The sequence below is a fragment of the Crassostrea angulata genome, chromosome 1 (genome assembly GCF_025612915.1).
Source record: "Crassostrea angulata isolate pt1a10 chromosome 1, ASM2561291v2, whole genome shotgun sequence".
NCBI classification, from domain to species: domain Eukaryota; kingdom Metazoa; phylum Mollusca; class Bivalvia; order Ostreida; family Ostreidae; genus Magallana; species Magallana angulata.
The window spans coordinates 28,096,141-28,110,187 of record NC_069111.1 but is presented as its reverse complement, the minus strand read 5'-3'; positions in this window follow the sequence as shown (position 1 = coordinate 28,110,187).

Sequence of the window (14,047 nt, the reverse complement as noted above, 5' to 3'; positions counted from 1 at the left end):
AGTTATGTCGCAGCGATATAACATATATTATAAGGTTTTAAACAATGATATCCTTTAAATTCTAAAATGATACTTAATAAAACGTTTCATTCGAATTAAAATCGTTATAATTAAAATATGTTGCTGCCTCATTTTCAATAATACAGCGCCCATTAGAATGTGAGAAGCGCGATGCATTATGACCTTTGAGAATCAGTACTGAGATTTTAAAGATTTCCTACGTTTGAATTTATGTTAATTTGTATAAGGTTAAATCTAATTCATTTACATCTTTCTATAATATTAATTTGTTTTATTTAAATAAATATATACATATAAGAATATTATAAATTTTTATCAGATTTATGAATATCTATATGCAAAAAAGATAAAAAAAAAAATTCATAAATCAATGTAACACGGATATTTTAATAATAATGAATAATAAGTAATTTATGATGTAAAACTTAAAATAATGTGTTTGTTTTCAATCGTTTTTCTTCATAAGGGTTCTGTATGAAATGACAATATTTATGTTGCGTTTTTAAAACTGTCCCGCTTATGTAAATTATATTTTACTGAACTTCGGTTTTATATATAACCCGGGATGTTATAAAACACAACTTGTGGGTCCCCCAAATCTGTATATTGGTACCAAGAAAACTCAAAGTCAGGATTTAAATAAAATAAAGATATTTTCAGTTTATTAAATGGCGATAGTCCCAAGACTCTGGGAGTGTAAATATAAAATAAATGAATTCCCAACTTGATGGGGTTAAAATACAAATATCATAAATAGCCAAAACCCTTAATAAATATAGCTCTTAATCCCGTTTAACCGTGCGGGAGTCCCGTTCCTATAATAATCCTCCCCCTTTATATATTGTCTATAAACTTAAGTATAATAAATTGATTGATCAAATAAGATTATTTCATCAGCTCCCACTGCTAAATTATTAAGCATTTACCCAACGGGATATTTCCTCGGTCATTTCCAATGTATGACTGTTGTCCAGAAGTGGACTTGACCGTCTGATCTGCCGTGGCAGATCAAACCAACTGCCCGTGCAAACAGCTGAGCTCGTTATTTAAAGCATCGGGATCGGTATTTGTAACGTCATGATGTCTACAAGCAACTACCCACCATAGTTTGAGCAAAGCAGTTTACAACAGAGAATTAAATCACGCAGATAAAAGCGCTGTAACAAGGAAATTACATGTATCATTCGTATAACAAATCAATCATTGGAATTTGTGACTGGAAAACATAAAAATTAATATAATAATTAATAATGCATTACGGTGTACATGGGATGAAACAACAGACCGACAATGCCGTCGAGGAAATTCAGGATAATTTCTCGCCGATATTTCCCACAATGACTTGGTAATTGTAAACAGAGAATACATTAATAAAACATCTTAATGCATAGTGCATTATCATCATACGATGTGTAAAATAGAAATTCACTTCTTGATATGGTGTATGTGGAATTTTGTTGCAATAGGGAAAGTGAATTGGGATGTGAGAAATAAATTTTGTAACATTTATGTCATGGTTTCGCATTAATTCGCGAAGGTTACGCGTTTATTCGCGAAACTAACGCGTTATATCGCGAAAGTTTCGCGAAAGTCACGCGTTATATCGCGAAAGTTTTGCATTTATTTGCGAAAGTTACGCGTTATATCGCGGGAGTTTCGCGTTAATTTGCGAAAGTTACGCGTTTATTTGCGAAAGTTTCGCATTAATTCGCGAAACTAACGCGTTATATCGCGAAAGCTTCCCGTTTATTCGCGAAAGTTTTGTGTTCATTCGCGAAACTAACGCGTTATATTGCGAACGTTTCGCGTTTATTCTCGAAAGTTACGCGTTATATCGCGAAAGTTACGCGTTTTTTCGCGAAAGTTTCGCGTTTATTCGCAAAAAAACAACCAAATTTAACCTACGAAAATGAGCTCAATGGGCTTTCGTAACTATCACAGATAACCACCACATACATGTAGGTTTTATTTGAAATGTAACAACGTAGTGGATGTATCATAGATACATACAGGTAGTGTTACTTACATGATCAATAAAAAAGGATTTACAAGTCCGTTCTTTCGTCTGATTATTTGTTTAACTTTACCAAATTAAAAGTATACTGAAGAGTTTGCTCACAATTCATTTGTCAGGACCATACTGTTCCTTAGAAAAATTATCGACAAATCTACTCGAAGAAAATAGAAACTTGTAGAATTAGTGTGTGTTTTACATGTACACGACTGATTAATGTATACATGTAGCTCCCTTATTGGATGGTATTCCAAAAAAAAAGTTATATTCATATGCACGCAACCTATAAGGTGGTTTTGACATTTTATATGTACTACAGTCACTGTGATATAAAAGAAATCGGGAATTTCCGAATTGCTATTCGTACATGTACAACTATATATGATTAGTTATAATTTTCATATCGTCAGAAAAAAATCTTCATATCTTACTGTGTTCGGCTATGACTTTATGACCTAATGTTAACAGAAGATAAATAATGAGGTTTTCATCGCTTGGTAACATTCAATTTGAAAATACGTCGTATGTATGAATATTGTTCTTCCTAGAAGTTAACAAAATTAAAAAACAGCAACATTCCTAACATTTTCAATTTTCACATTACTTTTCAGGTAAACTTTACATGAGATTTGGTTTTTTTGGTCTATATTAGACTACCAAAGATCGGTTATTCCAAATACTAGTATATAATTAGTTATGATCCGTATTCTTGAACTCATCTGTATTTTTTGTCTCCCCTTCAATATGTTTATTCTCGAATCGCATGTCTACTGACTGCATGTGGGATGTGCATTTATAATCATAATCTATTTGACGTGCGTTTGTGTGAAAAACAAAATATATCAGTACATTCACATTTGTAACCGAAGGGTTTGGTTCTGTTTTTCATGTATTAGTATGTTTCTGTTTGCTTTTTCGGTTGTGTATGATTTTTAGATATTGGTGTAGTACAGCAGTGGGATATAAAATGAGTGGCCTGTGGCATTATCCCATGATAAGAATTTCCATAAAACATAACATTTTACTATACCATACTTTTACTCCTTGAAAAAAAGTCCTGTCGCTTTGAGTTGAAAGTGGGTCAAAAAATCCACAATATAAAAATATGTATGGGGCTCGAATTTCCTCCATTGTTTACCAAATTAGCAGGTGCTGCATCCTCAGCACAAGCGCCCATGATTTTGTATTGATTTTCAAAGCAATATGAGTTGCAATTTTCATGTTAAATTTTTTTTTTCAATATGAAAATGTTATTTTTTGCTAAAATAACAAAAAAGAAGATGACTTTTAAATTTCTGTTAGCTTTATTTTTGTGGGAAAAGCCGTTAAGAAGCCTTAATTAAAGGTCATATGAAACGATTTTTAACACTATGATTTTCTTTCATGAATATCAAGCTTGGTATAAACAAATGTTAAAATACATGATGTAAGATTTTTTTGCCTTTGCATTACTGAGAAATAACCGTGAAAACTGAGCACCTGAAAAAATTCTTGCCCGCTTATCGTTCTTGATTTTGTGGATTTATGACGTCACAAAGACCCACCGATGTAAACAATGCATTAAAACTAGTGTAATTTTACAGTTGTTTATCGATTAAATTTTAGTAATTTTTGCATATATGAACGTGTCTTTCTTTTCAAATGAGATCATTTGATTTCGTAGTAGCCTACAGATGACTTAGTTTTAATTGGTCGTTAATGAATAAATCTAATATCAGCTTCTCACAAAAGTAAAATCATGATGAAGATCCCGTACTGGAGTGGAAATTTAACGAAAGAAATGCTCCAACATTTACAGCTGATTAATGAATTATCCGTATCCTTTTGAAATAGAAACATCATTTTCTTCTTCCGTACGTATAATGATTGAGCTACATTTAAAGGGAATTAAAGCATTTAACGTTTTAAAATCAAAACACCGCACATTCAAGTACACGTTTCAAAAACAAAACATTTGAAGAAATTTCTCATAGACTAAAAATAATTAAATGGTAACATATTTGTGAATTTGAAAGTGAAACAAACAATATAATCGTGAAGCGAATGAGGCACAATGAGGCCTACAAGTTGTTTAGAAAAAAAATCTTAATGAATTGCATGAACGTGCAAATGGGAAAAAACGATCAGACTTATTTTTGAATTTGTCAATTTCATTAAAAAGATCAAAATAAAACATATAAATATGCTTATATTAAAATTATATTATACTTGCATGTGGATCTATGAAGAAAATCATTTATTCTCCCTGCAGTCTCGAAACTGAATATCATTATGTACACGCTATTACATGTAAATAAAAACGCACACGATTTCATTTCTTGAGAGAAAAAATACTGACGTGGTTGATTATTTTTATTTTTTTTTGTATAATTATACAAGTCTTTATATAAAATAGTATTTTTTTTTCTTTTAAAATGCTGCAAAATGACATGGATATTTGTATTCACAACATAGCTTTATAAGGCGATTGGGTCTTACTGACGTCATAAGCAAGGGAGGTAAGCCGCGTAAGTCAATGTTCTTTTTCCCGATTAAGTAATTTTGATCGACTGTGGCGCTCACATTTTGCATAAAATATCCAAAAAACAATGTCAGTCTTATTAAATAGGCACTTATGAACTCATTCCCGTATATAACTCAATATGGTCAGGATATCGTTTCATATGACCTTTAAAGTAAAATTTAATTATTGTCATCCTGTACAAAAATTTATTTGCTATATATTCCTTAGAAGAAAAATCTTTCTTCTGACCAAAAATTAATGATTTTTTCAAATCTTATTTATCATAAAAGTTTAAGTTACATTCAGATTTATCATTCTAACAGGTTTTTGAACCAAAATAAAAATCAAAAAAATACAGCTCATATTGCTTTAAATGTGGGGGGGGGGCTGGGGGGGCTGGGTGGGGAGGGGGTGCTATATTTGTTATTTTAAGCTAACGTTTTTATTCTAATATTGATACATGTATGAGATATGTGTCCAATGAACACTGATCGTTTATATTAAATCGTCAATGTCCCCTGTCATCAATGGTGTATGCTTTACGTTACGCACCTTACATATCAAATTCTTCTATCAAATTTAGGCGAGGAAGGGGGAGTGAGGAACAAGTTTTGAAATTATAAAACACGTAGTTCCGAGAAACCGTAAGTCCAGTTGCTTCAATCTTGTATATGAAAATACTTAACTATAATACATGTCTTTGAGTCATTTTGATTGCTAAGCAGACCACAATGTACAAATCATAGCTGACGTGTTTCATTCCTTAAAAGATTTTCGGTTGTTTTTTTTAAATTTCTTTACCTGTTTAAAATTTATCAAAATAGAAAACATTCGACATTAACGGACTGTCATTGACCTTCATAGAGTAAACTTCAAAACAATTTTTAAAAAATTCCTCTGTAGATTTTTGGGTTGACAGCCATGTGCATAGATATTGATTTTTTTTATCATAGCATATTTTCAGTGAGGGAACATGATGATTATTTGCTCTCGTAATGACACAACAAACAGTAGTTGTGGGCAGATAAGACACTGTCGTCCTGTTCATTCCCGTTAAAAAGACCAACGATTCGTTAAGACAACACATCAACGTTCCACAGGGCGAAAAAACATCTTTAAGCAAGTCCTTAAAGGTGGCTTAAAGGTGACTTAAAGGAGCTTAAAGGCTATACAACCTTTAAGCCGCCTTTAAGTCACCTTTAAGCAAGTGCTTATAGGTCCTTAATGTCCAAACTTCTTTAAGCCACCTTTAAGCATCTTTAAGTGGCATTTACGCTCTCTTTACACTGCCTTTACACTGTCTTTAAGTGGCCTTTAAGTCAATATTGATCAAGCTGAACAATAAAAACATATATTAAATGCAAAAGCTCTTTTATAGAGATGGGAGGGGGTCATCCGAGTGATAATATAATTTCCAAGGAAGGGGGGGGGGTGTTCCAGGCGGTTTAAATTGTCGCTCCATTAAACACAGATCGCTATCATCAGCACCGCTCCGATGGACACAGATTGCCGTTATAAAATTCTTATAATTTTTTGGGATTTTCAAAATTATTGTAGGGATGAGCGCAGTCTCTGTATCTTAATATGTGCATAAAACTAATTAAAGTATGTTTGTTTCCTATTATAAATTAATCGGTGAAAAATCTCTCTCTCTCTCTCTCTCTCTCTCTCTCTCTCTCTCTCTCTCAGTTCATCCGGTTATTAAGCAAATTAAAGATAATAAACCAAAAATGCATGATTTAATTTGATAATCGGTTTAAGGTTTGTATTTTTTTTTCAATTTTCATTATTTCTAACTCTAGATCTGCTAGATACATGTTAAAGATGAAAAGACTCTCAACTGCCTTTGTTTTATCGGGCAGGATATTACTGCTTTGTTTGTCTAGACATAGTTTTGTTCGTTTGTGTATATCTAATTAGAGTCTATTGTTTGTCCAACTTAAGAAAACCCCTGGAACTAACACAGAATATACAAGATATACACAACAGTTGTGTCGTGTGCCCAGGTGCATGTTTGTGTATATCTAATTAAAGTCTATTGTTTTTCCAACTTAAGAAAACCCCTGGAACTAACACAGAATATACAAGATATACACAACAGGTGTGTCGTGTGCCCAGGTGCACGTCAGGGTTTCTAAAGGCGTTAAATCTTAGTATGTACGAGTATACGATAAGTCTAGTGAATACAAGTTAATTTACATTTGTAACTCATTTTCAAAGTATTATTTCCTAGCTCTGGGTTTCAAAGATGTTACGTCTACAAATTAACGATACATGTTTGTAAGAGTAAAATCTTGAGGCTATTTAATTAATGTACCGGTGATCATAAATAGGGGTTGATTATTTAAATATATGTATAAGGGTAAATATGTCAAATATACCCGGCCTGGCACATCATACAATTGTATGTATAAGTCATTTGCAATTGCCACATGCAGTAAATACGTCACCGGTAATTGGTAATTTTGTTTGTTATAGAATTGTAGTTTAAAAATCATGTACATACAATTACATATAAATCTTTATACATATTGGAACGGCGCCGCGATCATGAAAACCGGGAAATTGAGGGAAATTGAACAAATACCCTAATAGTATCAATGCATTTAATAAAAGAAATGATTTCATTTTCTTTCTTAAATTTTTATAGCTATAAATTAGATGAACGTATATCTACTCGGTTTCAATTTATTAACGAAGAAAGCCTACTATAGTGAACCCAACGGTTTCCATTTAGGTAGAATATATTTTTGTTTACTGAAGACCAAGTTCCGTATTTCATTCTAAATACATGCATGCATGTAATTTATAAATTAGATATAATTGATTGTTACAAACTGAATGGTTTGTCAAAATCTTTTCAAGTAAACACATTCAATAAAGTGATTCAATATCCACTGATATATAGGATATAAAAACGCTCATACATGTGTAAGTTGCCGTGGCGTAGAGGAAGTGTGGTGATGAAATAAAATATGAAAAAAAAAGTGTGGTGATGCTGGTAAACTAAGGGTCCCGGGTACAATTCTCGCCGTAGCCGGTTTTTTTTTGTGTTTTTTTTTTTCATTTTTCTTTCTAGAACAAAAACCGTTTTAAGACCTTTTCTTTCATAAAGTTAATACATTTTTTTGGAAATTAAGCACAATATTGAATTAAATTTTTTTTAATGGCTTAAAGGTGGCTTAAAGGTAGCTTAAAGGTGGCTTAAAGGTGGCTTAAAGAAGTTTGGACATTAAGGACCTATAAGTTGTCCTTAAAGGTGGCTTAAAGGTGGCTTAAAGATAGTCTTTAAGCTGCCTTTAAGCCATCTTTACGCTTTCTTTAAGCCACCTTTAAGCAACACATATAGTTTAAAGGTGGCTTAAAGATCGTCTTTAAGCTACCTTTAAACACCTTTAAGCTATCTTTAAGGAGGACTTAAAGATGGTCATTCATCCTGTGTTCATTAAATTAATATATTGCATCAATCGATTGGTTTTGTAGGCGATGGGTACCTGTTTCCTAAAATCGTTGAAGGGTTTTGGTTCATGCTAAAAGTCTCAAGATCTTTTATTTGCATTCAAACATCATTATAGGCGTAAAATTGAAACAAAAAGAAGATATAACTGTAAAACACTTGATCAAAGATGAAAAACTAAGTACTTATTATTACACTGAAATAATGAGTGACATGTATCATACATTAATGTATTATATGCTGCATGTATGATATTTACATCTATCAACCTTTCATCGATAATAACGATAACGCCGGATACCACTATGCCATTCAGTGAAATATAACAGTCAATTAAAGACGTAAGAAGGTGGATGAATGGATTAGATAAGCCGTAAAGTCATCTTAAAGTAAGTCCTTCACTTGCATTCAGCAACCTTACAGTTATAACTGAATAACATTTAATACAGGTCTACATAATTAATGAAATATGCGTGCTTTAAAAACATAAATGTGTAAAAAAAGATATATTCCAATATTGATATAAATATCGTAATCATTTACGTTCACAATAAATGAATGTCGTTTTGAATTTTTGCATTGTCACAAAAACCTAAAACTTACTGGCATTATAATTTGAATATTAATAAAGTTAAAAAAAATTACCTGTTCATTTAATTGTTTCAGTAACAATATCTTAATGACAATATGAATAGCTAAATGTTACGAAAGCCCGTTGAGCTCATTTTCGTTGGGAAAAAGATTTACGAATAAACGCGAAACTTTAGCGAATAAACGCGACACTTTCGCGAATAAACGCATTAGTTTCGCTAATCAACGCGTAACTTTCGCGAATAAATGCAAAAATTTCGCAAATTAATGTGTAACTTTCGCGAATAAACGCGTACCTTTCGTGATTAAATGGGAACTTCAATATAAACATTGTCTTTAATTTCATAAAAAAAACTCTTATGAAGAACAATGAGTGAAAACAAACTCATTTTAGTTTTAAATGAAACAAATTAATGTTTTTTTAATATGGATATAGATAAATCCGATAAAACTTCATACAAATTAATATAAATTCAAATGTGGAAGAAAAATTCAAATTTTAGAACTGTTTTTCAAACGACATAATGCATCGCGCTTCTCACATTCTTATGAGCACTGTATTATAGAAAATGAGGCATCAACGTTTGCATTTTATCAATCTTAGTTTGACAGTTTCATATGTATATCAGAATAATTAGTTCAGCTGTGAATTAAAATAAGTTTAATTAATATTTTCTTAAGCTATTTTTCTAATCTATATAACATAAATTTGTCTTCTTAATTGATACATGTAACATATGTCGTCTAAAAATTTATATTGATTTTAGAAAAAAAAGATAATTAATGATTGCCTGTTCGAACACAGGGTCGGCGAACAAAGAAAAAATGATGCTCTACCTCCTTTTCTACTTGGGCCATCTAACATCGAACTGAAGTTTTGCGTTTATTCGCGAAAGGTACGCGTTATATCGCAAAAGTTTCATGTTTATTTGCGAAACTAACGCGTATATTTGCGAAAGTTACGCGTTTATTCGCGTAAGTTTCGCGTTTATTAGCGAAGGTTATGCGTTTATTTGCGAAAAAAAAATTATCAATGAAATGAGCTCAATGGGCTTTCGTAAAATGTAACAAAATATTAAAGCAATTTTAGAAAACGAGTTAAGATTTTCTGAAATTGGAAATTTACGTTTGGACGTCAGCTCCAGGAAAGTAAATAAATTTAAAGAGATAACCTTTTTCAAGGAAATTACTCCGAAAGTAACACTTTTCAAGCTGTCTTCTATCTTGAGCCATTGAAGTTATTTTACTTTTAAGCAAATCGCAATTTTTATCCTTTTTTTAACCCGTTGTAAAAAAAACAAAACCTTAAATATTAGTTTAATGTCTTTATTGAAAAAAACAACAAGTAAAGAATTCGATTGTGTTTGTTCTCAGCCTACTTAGTGATAAAAATAGGTCAATTGCAAAGTTTTATCGTTTGAAAAGCCGAGATTTTTTACCTTGGCTTTTTAAAAGCAGAATGTTTATCAATCTATAGTATCAAAACGGCTTTAAATATTTTACTCTGCTGCTCTTGTATTGACTTTAGGAAATCCTAACCTAAAAAAACAGGGTGTCGTCTGACCTAATGCTAAGATTATGCTTAAAATGAAAAAAGAGAATTGGTTCATTGTTTAAAGCAACCATTTTCTCACTCTCCTTCAAAACTTCTTTATATTACAATAATATGAATGTAAACTTTCACTAAATTGACAGGAAAATTGTAAAGTCATAGAAAATATATATAGGATTCATTGATACATTTTTTCTCGGGGGGGGGGGGGGGGGGGGGACTGGGGTGACCCAAAAGATAAGGTCTATGTCAACTTGTACCTACATGTATCCTTGATGTTTCGTGTGCTCAAAGAGGTGGGGCTTAGTGTCGTACAGTTGTCGTTTATGAGCGCGTCAGTTGAACGGATGTGGATTGTCAAAGACACAGGTAATTGTGAATTGTTTAACATTTAAATTTGATTGCATCTAGCTAAGTTGAATTTCTCTGACAAGAATTATAATATCAACAACTTATTGAACTAAAATTAATGAGGGTTTTGATGTAAATGTACATATAAATCAGAAAAAAAAATTAATATACATTTTATTAATACCCCCATCCCTCCCTCGGTCCCACCCGAAAAAATAACGGCAAAATAGCTAGATAAAAAAGGCAGGGGAATATGAAATCAAAATCTTAATATGAAAGAAAACATATCAAGCTCAGTCATGTATAGAAAACCAAAATTAGGGGACTTTCAGACTAGGAAATATTATATTTTGATTTTAAGAACTTGTCATGTGTTTGTTGATAAGGAGATGCCTACATGTAGCTGTTGTAAGTATGTATAATATTCATTTACATGTAACGTTATGAGTTCTTCGTTTAATAGCAATTCGTAAATTTTAAGCACAATTTAAAGAGACTCGGCCATAGTGAAAACCAAAAACAAAACCATTTTACATGAATAAAATCTGATTTCTAAAACATTTACACGCGTCATACAAAACTATTATCATTGATAGATTATATTTCAATAGCTTTAGAAATAAAAGGACTATTATTTTTTGAAACTCTAATTTTTGTTCCAATTTTTAAAAATATTCAAATGGTATTTCATAAATTAAATCATAAGTTACAAATATATCTTGAGATATGATTTTAAAAAAGTCGCCACTAAAATAACAAGAGGGAAATGATCAAGCTATCTTAATCTTAATCTTGAGATACATTCACTATGAGAGTTTAAATATGGCCATGGCCAAGAACTTAGGAACTGATGACTCTCTATAATATGTGTACAAACATCATTTCCTTCGTTGTGATTGATTATTTTGTGACGTCGGTACAGAAAAATTAAGTTCACTTTTTCTTGTTGAAATTTTCACCATTTTCAATAAAGGAAAATAATAAAGAGTAGAGTTCCGAGTACGAAAAATATTTTCAAAAATATTAAAATTACCATAAAAATTCTACCTTTAAGATTTCAAATCTAAGTTTAAAAATAAACGAATCAGGTGTATGTATATATGTCAATTCCTTTCCTATTGTATTATTGCATAAATATGCATGCATATATAGAAACAAAATTAATTATAACACAAGCGGAATACTATTATTTTCTTCTTTTCATTTGAGGATGCTTGGTTTATTTTTTTAAATGATGACTAGTCGTAAAAACTTCTTTTTACCCCCGATTCAACTCAAAGTTTTATCAAACTGAAATCTTGCCCCCCCCCCAAAAAAAAAAGAATAAAAGAAAAGAAAAAACTAAATTACATTGTATACAAAATCTTGAGATTGACAAAATCAAAAGATTGATACGAATTACATTATCAAACAATAACCAAACAAACGAACATGCATTTGTCATTAATGATTTTATATACTCCATCGTTGATAGCCTCTGTGATTGAAAAAAGGAATAGATACATGTGCGTACATGTATGTATCATCAGGTAAAATCAGTATCATCGAACGCGTTCTTAATTTTGGTCACCAAATAGGTACAATAAAAATGCCTCGAACTCAAATCAAATCGCAATATTTTTATTTATCATAAGATTATAAATCTCCAACTTTACCTGCGCAGGGGACTATCAGCATGTAAAAGCTTCATAGAGCTACTGTTAGGACATTGATTTATTGTTTGTGCTATGTCTCATGGCAACGAAGAATTCATAAAAAAGTATTTGCTCAGCAAGAGAAACTATTGAATTGATATAGAGATCAATCGAGCTTCCATGTGATCAATTGCAGTTTGAAGTTGCTTTCAGTGACATTGCTTCCACAACAACGTAATCAGAGTGATATCCAGGTTCGATTTTTATGTTATTCCTAAAGATTGGTTTAGATATTACCGAATAGCTGTCAACCAGGAGATTGTTTTATAGGACTGGAGCGTTTTACCAATTGATAAGATTTTTTTTTAAAATTGAAATACCGATGAGCCTTAAACTGAAAAACCTGTCATACCGGGGCTGTGTCCTGAAGGCGATCCTGCTGCGTCCTTAGAAAATGTAAAACGCCAAAGCACACGCAGTAAGGTCTCCTACAGCGCCGGAACAATGCTAAGGCATCTGCATTTGTCGCGGTGGGATCGCCTAGAACATTGTAGAACGCCATTCGACGGCGCACTCTTTGGGCATGCACAAAGAAGTTGGGTCGCTGTGACAGCGCCATGAGGTCTCAAATAGTGACTCTAGAGCTCTGTTGGCGCGCTTAATTGCAAGTAACGCACATAATCGCAGTATAGACGCAGTGATGACTCGGTTGCGCTTGCACAGAGACTTCTTGGAGTCCTGTTATGTTACTGCGTCTCTATTGCGCCCATTACAACGTTAAATAGATAAATAAATATTTGACGTTTTCCTGGCTTTTTTTTTTTAATTGATATTTAACTTACCATGCATGAGACATACTTTAATTAGAAAACTAATAGGCTATCAAACAATAAAAATCTGTCCACCTCATTAGTTTTTATGTTTTAAACAGTTTTATTTTGATTCCTAATGTTACTTCAAGAAAAAATAAAATAGTTACGCTAAATACGTAGAGATTAAGATTTTTTTTTATTTAACATTGACCTTTACATGTAGCCATGTCAGTTTGATTGGTCAAGCTACGTAATTGCGTTAAATAAAAGTGTGTTGTTACCAAGTACAAAGTTTTCATAGGCGGGGTCATCATGATTTCTTCAATCTCCATACGATAATGAGGACATACACTTTTATACTGACTTCATACATAGTCAGCGCTTGTTTGTCTATTTTTTCACCGTTTAACAGTAGTTGTATATTTGCATTAAAGGGAGATTAATAGACAAACCTGAGCTCAAGGTTTAAATGAGAAAAAAAACTGCTTCTTACTTTCGCTTTCTCTATTGTAACGAAGGGCTGATGCATGCTGAGTATTATAATTCACCACGTGATTTCTCACCTCAGGTGACTTTGTGAATACAAAATTTCATCACGTGACGTGTAAGGTAGCATGTTATGTGCTAACTAGGACAATGTTTTCGAACACGTTAAGTTGTTAAGCATTGATTTAAGTCCTCTGTACTAACATGGGCGTGGTCTAATTATCAAAACGATAGTAAATAGTTATACTTGTACCTATAGAATAGATAGGGTTATGGTGAAAGAGTGATCACATAAAGAAAATGGGTGAATAAGATGGCGCAACTGCCCATTTGGTTTAGTCGTAAAATACTTTTTAACATTTAACATATTTTTCAATTAAATATATATTGTATTACATGTAGATATGTTATAATACAAGTTTACAAAAGGGTGATTTCTATCTATATTCAGTTTGAAATATTTAAAAAAAAAATAAGAAAAATTAATTAAATCCTAAGGCTTTGTTGGTATCAAACCCACAACCTAAAAACCCAAGTCCATAAAGGTACCTTTTGTCGGGTGCTCTAACCACTGAGCCATTTCATTCACAATAAAGTGCGTTGTTTAAATGCTATATGAGACATTG